Below are 6,589 nucleotides of genomic sequence, written 5' to 3' on the forward strand. Positions count from 1 at the left end.
AGTAACTATTTTAATTTACGGCAGGGTTTTTGAGAGAATTTGACGTTGACAGAAATATTGTGTTTAATGGCTTGTTTTGTCCAAGTGTGGATAATCCTTGAGCTGGTTTCAGGGACAAAATGTAAACTGCAGTTTAATGTTCTGTTGTTGGCTTTGTTAGTATCAATTTTGTTCGTGAGTTGAGTTTTGTTGTGGGGAATGTCGGAGAGTTTTTCAACAATAGCTGGTGGAAATTTATTGGTGTGAATGAAGGAATGATTTATGTGGTTGATTTGAACAAAGTCTTGTGGCTGAGTTTATGAGGTTTTTGAGTGTATTGATTTTATTCTGGTGACATAAGCCGAATTCCAGGGAATGTAGAGGCCGGTGTGTGTGTGTGTGTTCTTTCGGTGAATTTTGGTTCTAAACTGTGTGTCCGATCTAATAATGTTGAGGTTAAGAAAAGATAACTGTTTATTGTTTTCGTGTTCTATGGTAAATCTGATGTTGGGATGAATGGAGTTTATGTGTTCAAAGAAAGTTAGTGTGTGTTGTATAGAAGTGAAACCAGCAAAAGTGTCATCAACATATCTGTACCAGTATAGTGGGGGATGAAGCACAGAATGAATGGCTTGTGTTTCGATCTGGGTCATAAATATATTGGCAAGAACAGGCAAAACAGGATTGCCCATACTTAAACCATCTATTTGAAGGAAATATTCGTTGTTGAAAATGAAGTTGGTTTTAGTTGTTGTAAATTGTGAGAGAAACAAAAAGTGTGCTGGGAATGTGGGTTACCTTGTTGGGGTCATTAATGTAGAGGTCGATTGCAATATTACAAGCTTCATTAGCGGGGACTTCGGTGAAGAGTTACACTACATCAAAACCAGCCATTAAGGCTTTCGAATTTAGTTGGTCTTGTATATATCATATACATCATATGTGAGGCAGTAAAATATAGTTTAACAACGGCCAATAAAATACCAACACATCATATGTGAGGCAGTAAAATATAGTTCAACAACAGCCAATAAAATACCAACACATCATATGCGAGGCAGTAAAGTATAGTTCAACAACGGCCAATAAAATACCAACACATCATATGTGAGGCAGTAAAGTATAGTTCAACAATGGGCAATAAAATACCAACATATTGTTACGACAGCGGAAGTCAAGTGACGCTGGTAACACGTGATGAATTTCTAGAAGGCTCGAGTGTTTGCCAGACGCCCTCTATTTTAATATATAAGCCCAGCAAATAAAGCGGAGAGAATAATTGCAGTTATATAGAGACAGATAATTGAGTCAAGTGATCGGTAGTGACCGTAAGTAAAGTGCGTGGATCGTTGTGAATTATAGCGCGGGTTTAAGTTAAAGTGACTGTGGAAATTCTATGTATTGCAAAGTTGTATTCAGAAAGAATAAACTAGTTTTATTTAAGAAAGGACTTGTATCGCTGAAGTTCCCCGGGAAGAATTTTTACGGGAAATTAACAAACGACCAGAGACGTAACAATATCATATGTGAGGCGGTAAAGTATAGTTCAACATCGGCCAATAAAATACCAACACATCAAACAAAAGAATTGTTGTACTTTTACGAGATATACTAGATAGGACCAATACAAAACATTTAGCATTGGCTCTTCAATATACTCTGTTATCTTGCTGAGAGGATCACTTTCTCGGAATCGTGATACTGACTCTTGTATAACTTTCTTTCACTAATCTTCGGTGCGAAGCAAGTTGGCAAACCGGTCTGAGAAAGAAAAACTCATTCAACTTTCACCTTGTATGTTAGATATTTATGGTTAGATGGTAGGTCTTGTGATAAACGTTTGAGCTGCTACAACACTGACCTGTTTATAGAATCCACAAATAATAAGGTATGCACATTAAACTTTCAACGGAATTTCACGTTAAGGACTCCTCATGTCGTGGGTGATTTAGTTAATAGGTCAAGGAAAATTATGGGGTTGCAATATAGCCAGACTTTTTTTGGCAATACACATTTGCAACATTATTGTAAAATTAAAGCGAATTCAAAGGACTTTATATGTTATCCTATTTTCGATAACAGGTAGTTTTGAACTAATTGGATCAGGGCATATTTTATTATTAACCACATTACAAGTATTTCAAGAATGAGCGAATTTCAACTTTAAAAAAATCATATCCCAAGTTGAGCTACCTAACAACTCTGAACGCTGTTGGCAACGTGAATACAGTATGATTTTTAAATAATAACAAGTTCAAATATGCTAACATAAAACTTCATTATATAATAACAAATCTCTGAAGTACGCATGTCGATAATTGTTTGTTTGTTGCTAAGCGCAAAGCTACACAATGGGCTATCACTGCTGTGCCCACTACGGATGTCGAAACTCGGTTTTTAGCGTTTTAAGCCTTCAGACTTGCCGCTGAGCCACTTAGCTGCAAGTCAAGAAATTGCGAAAAGTACGTAAAGAATGAAAACATTAAACCTGCTTATGAAAAACACTTTTTTTCAATCTTTGTCATCATTATGGTTTATCGTAATATTCAAGAACAGTGATTTTGTCATTCAATATATAATGAAATAGCATTTGAACTCAATACATTTCATTGCGCTTGGAAAGTGTTAATTAATATTTGTCATGTTTCCATCACTTTTCGCCTTTACACAAAATTTATAATGCTAATAAAAAAGAACAATAACAAACGTTTAGCATAATATTTCAAGGGCGCTTTTAGGCCTATATAAGGACAATTGTGTTGTTTGTTTTAGCTCAAAACTGTACAATAGACTATTTAAGTTGTATCCACAGCGGGGATCAAACCCCAATTCTAGTGTTATATTAGAACAAAAATATCGTAATATTTGAAGTAATCTAGTTTGTTATTTTTCTGTAAAATAAGCAAAAAAAAAACATCATTTGCATCAGTATATTTTAAAATAATCACAGCATCCTTTTAAAAACTTTACCTTACTAAGAGAACCGACAGGGATAAGTGATTTAGAATATTAAATGCACAAAAAATGTTTAAGGGGCGAGTGTATAAACCCAAAGCAAAATGATCACGTTATCTAGTGCATGATAATAGCACCTTATATTAAGGTCGTGTGTTATAGTTAATAATACATCACGATAATCATGCTCAAATAGGATACACCTTTGTTTTAGTTGTTACATAACTACAACCTGTAACTTTACCGGAACGACTTGATTATTACACACGTCGTACAAATATTGTTTGTAGTTAAGCACAAAGCTACACAATGGGTTATCTGTGCTCTGCCCACCACGGGTATCGAAACCCGGTTTCTAGCGTGGTAAGGTAAGTCCGCAGACATATCTCTGCAAACATAAATAACTGTAAATTTTAAGTACGATTTACAGAGGATCGGACGGTTTTCGCCGATTTGTTAGAACCAAACTAATTTGCACAGTCAACCGTCGAATATACCAACATTCTATTAAATGGACACTTCATATTCCGACAATTTATTTGCGTAACAAGTGAGCATATGAAATCCCAATGTAAACTGACTCATTAGACTGACGTCAGTATGCCCAATGGCGAGTCATCACTCGTCACAATTATATATGACTTTTCATGTCACTAGAGTATGACAGTTTTCATCTGTCTGTAGTTTAACTTCTAAATGTAAGTATGCCAGCCTGCACACAAACATCGCATTCCTGTTCGCAACACGAAAGTTAAGGCCTTGAGTGTGTAACCTAGGAAGCAAATGACATTTGCGGACCATTTCGTGTTATGTATAGTAATAAAATGTGTTTTAATTAATGTGCAAAAACAGGTGATAAAGATGCATTGAGTTTGTTGCAGGATGGGGACGGGTGTGTGTGTGTGCTTGCAATGCATTAAGCTTGTCAAACTCTCACCATTCCGATATCATCTCTTGCGACCGTGGATGTGGGATTAACGAGTATCGACTCTATATGTAATATTAACTTTATGTACATTTTTTATTATACTTCTTATTTACAGATTTTAAATTGTGTACAGTTCCACTTGTTGTTAATCTTTATTATTGACGTAACTAACCTGTATAACATGAACCTGACTTTTTGTCCACGAACTGTACTGGCCTATGTAAGTTGCTACAATCAACATTTCAATATTGACAACATTGTGCTGCACAGTTGAAGTTTGGTAGAGGCGATGCATGAAACTGAACTCCTAACGTGAGCAAGACTACATAATGTAACGTTTTTTATTTGACTCTATTAATATTATCTCCTCTCCCTGTCCTTCAGTATATTTTGATCCCAAATCTCTGCGAATTTACACCGATCGACTCTAGATGGGGCGAGCGTGGTCTAATGGTAGTATGGCCGGACTGTGATTCTAGGTTCAAACTTAAAGTTCAAGATGCGTAACACAACGTTTTTTGGATTCATTTTTATATTATATTTCAATAAACGAAGAATGTCAACTGATGAGATTTTTTAAAGCAGTTTAATGAACAATGTCAACTGGATCATCGCTCGGGCTTTTCCATCATACCTATAAAAAAACACTCGAATGCAATAGTATGAATACACATCCTGACAGGTTTGGATGATTTGCCTCCAGCAAAGAACATGTATTATCGTGCAGAAAAAAGATCCAGGAAACTTTGTAAATTCTATATTTTTTACTCTATTCAATACAGTTATTGTGCTTCAATCATGTTTCACTTACATAAATATATTTTTATTATGAAAACTGGAAATAACCAATATTTCAAACTAATTACGAAAGTGCGCAACATTCTAATCTAAGCAACCCTTTGGCAGTAATACGCATACGTATGACATGAACAAGACAATCATCCAAATTTTATTATTCTTGTCATACACTACTAGTTACATGTATAAAGCAAAATATTTCAGTTCATATTATATTACTGTTATTTTTTTATTACAGCAATACAGTATTATTTATTTCATATAGTGAAGGCAATTCTGTTTGTGTACTTGTTTTGATTAAAACATACTGTTGCTTGTAGTAGCTTTAACTCTGGTCTTTCGGTTTCAACTGACATTATGTTATTATTAGTCACTTTGTCAGTGTTAACTCTAAGTCATGTGGTCGAAAGTAGTCCAAACATGGTCTCTAATTGCATCTGAGAATGTTTTTTGTAGGTACGACAGAAAAGTCCGAGTGATGTTCCAAGTAAAACATTTCGTAAGCTAGGCTAGAGAGGGGATACATGCTTCCTCTTTGAGAAAAATTGAAATTTCAAAAACGGCGAGAAAGAATTATGGTGTAGATTTTGATATCTTTAGTATTTCATCATAGTAATATTCATATTATATAAACTTAATTCACATATGTATAATTTAAAAAAAAGAAAATTTTCATTTTAGGATAACTTGAGCGCTACCTCAATAATAATATTCGCTTTGACGGGTAATTTGTAATTAATTATTAATTTCATTAATATGATGTCAGACTTGCTTCTGTTTCTTTTGATATGATATTGATAAAAGCTTATAAAATAAAGTTTAAAGAAAGTAGTTTCGCATTTAATGTATTTGTTATGAAATTAATGCAAATGTTTTGTTATTCAGTAATGATTATAGGAAGCGTTTTATTGAGAAGAAAAATATAAATATAAATTTTTGATTTCTCATTTTTGGGCCAATTCCTGAATTCGCTAGTGCAATACAAGAAAATTATCCACTTCGTTAACACAATTAGCACAATGTGGAATCTAAAGGTGAAACCACTTATTGTATGCATCGTTCTTCACCGTTAGAATATAACTGATTTACTTGGTAGTTGAATTTTGCGTAAATGTACTCGAAGACTATCTGCGCTAGCCGTCCCTAATTTTGAAGGAATAACTAGTCAACATCACCCAGCGTCAATTCTTAGGCTACGCTTTACCAACGAATAATAGGATTGACCATCATATTATAACGTCCCCAAAACTGAAAGGACGAGCATGTTCTCTGGCAGGTTTCAATTCCGCGACCCAAACGTTGTAAGTCGAGCACCGTAATTAGAGGCCATTACAGGCTAGAATATTACTGAATTCCTCATTCTCACTAACTTAAATAATCATACTGATGAATAATAAAAAATTACTTTTAAAAAGATATCTATCATAGGTAAAGAAACGTACAAAAGACTGCTAGAAAAGAAATGTAACAGTTTATATTGTCCAAAAGTGTTTCATTAGCGGTTTGATTTCAGTTGGAATAGCAATTTCCTGGCGTGAGACTACTTTCAGGTTAAATTCGTCTCGCGAAAGGCACAAAAATATTGTTACCACATGACAACTGATGTCCAACATGGGAACATCCTACAATCCTGAGATAAGGCCCCAATACGATTTTTGTTTGTGAGAAGGGAAGAATGAGGTAGTTTAAATTATCAAAAAGTGCGTCAGGTTTAGCTCACTTGGTAGAGTACTCACTTGACGTGGGAAATATTCTAAGTTCACTCCCACTAGCAAAAATATTGTTGCGTCAGCGAAGTCACATGACTAGTGTCACGCCACGTTTCTAGAACTATCTTGTACCTTGGCGAATGCTCTAGCATTTACTAGATATAGGGTAGTCTGGTATATAAAGAGGGTGATAACGTGACGGGACATAATGTGTGTGTAG

This window comes from Limulus polyphemus, unplaced genomic scaffold (genome assembly GCF_000517525.1).
Source record: "Limulus polyphemus unplaced genomic scaffold, Limulus_polyphemus-2.1.2 Scaffold8, whole genome shotgun sequence".
NCBI lineage: Eukaryota > Metazoa > Arthropoda > Merostomata > Xiphosura > Limulidae > Limulus > Limulus polyphemus.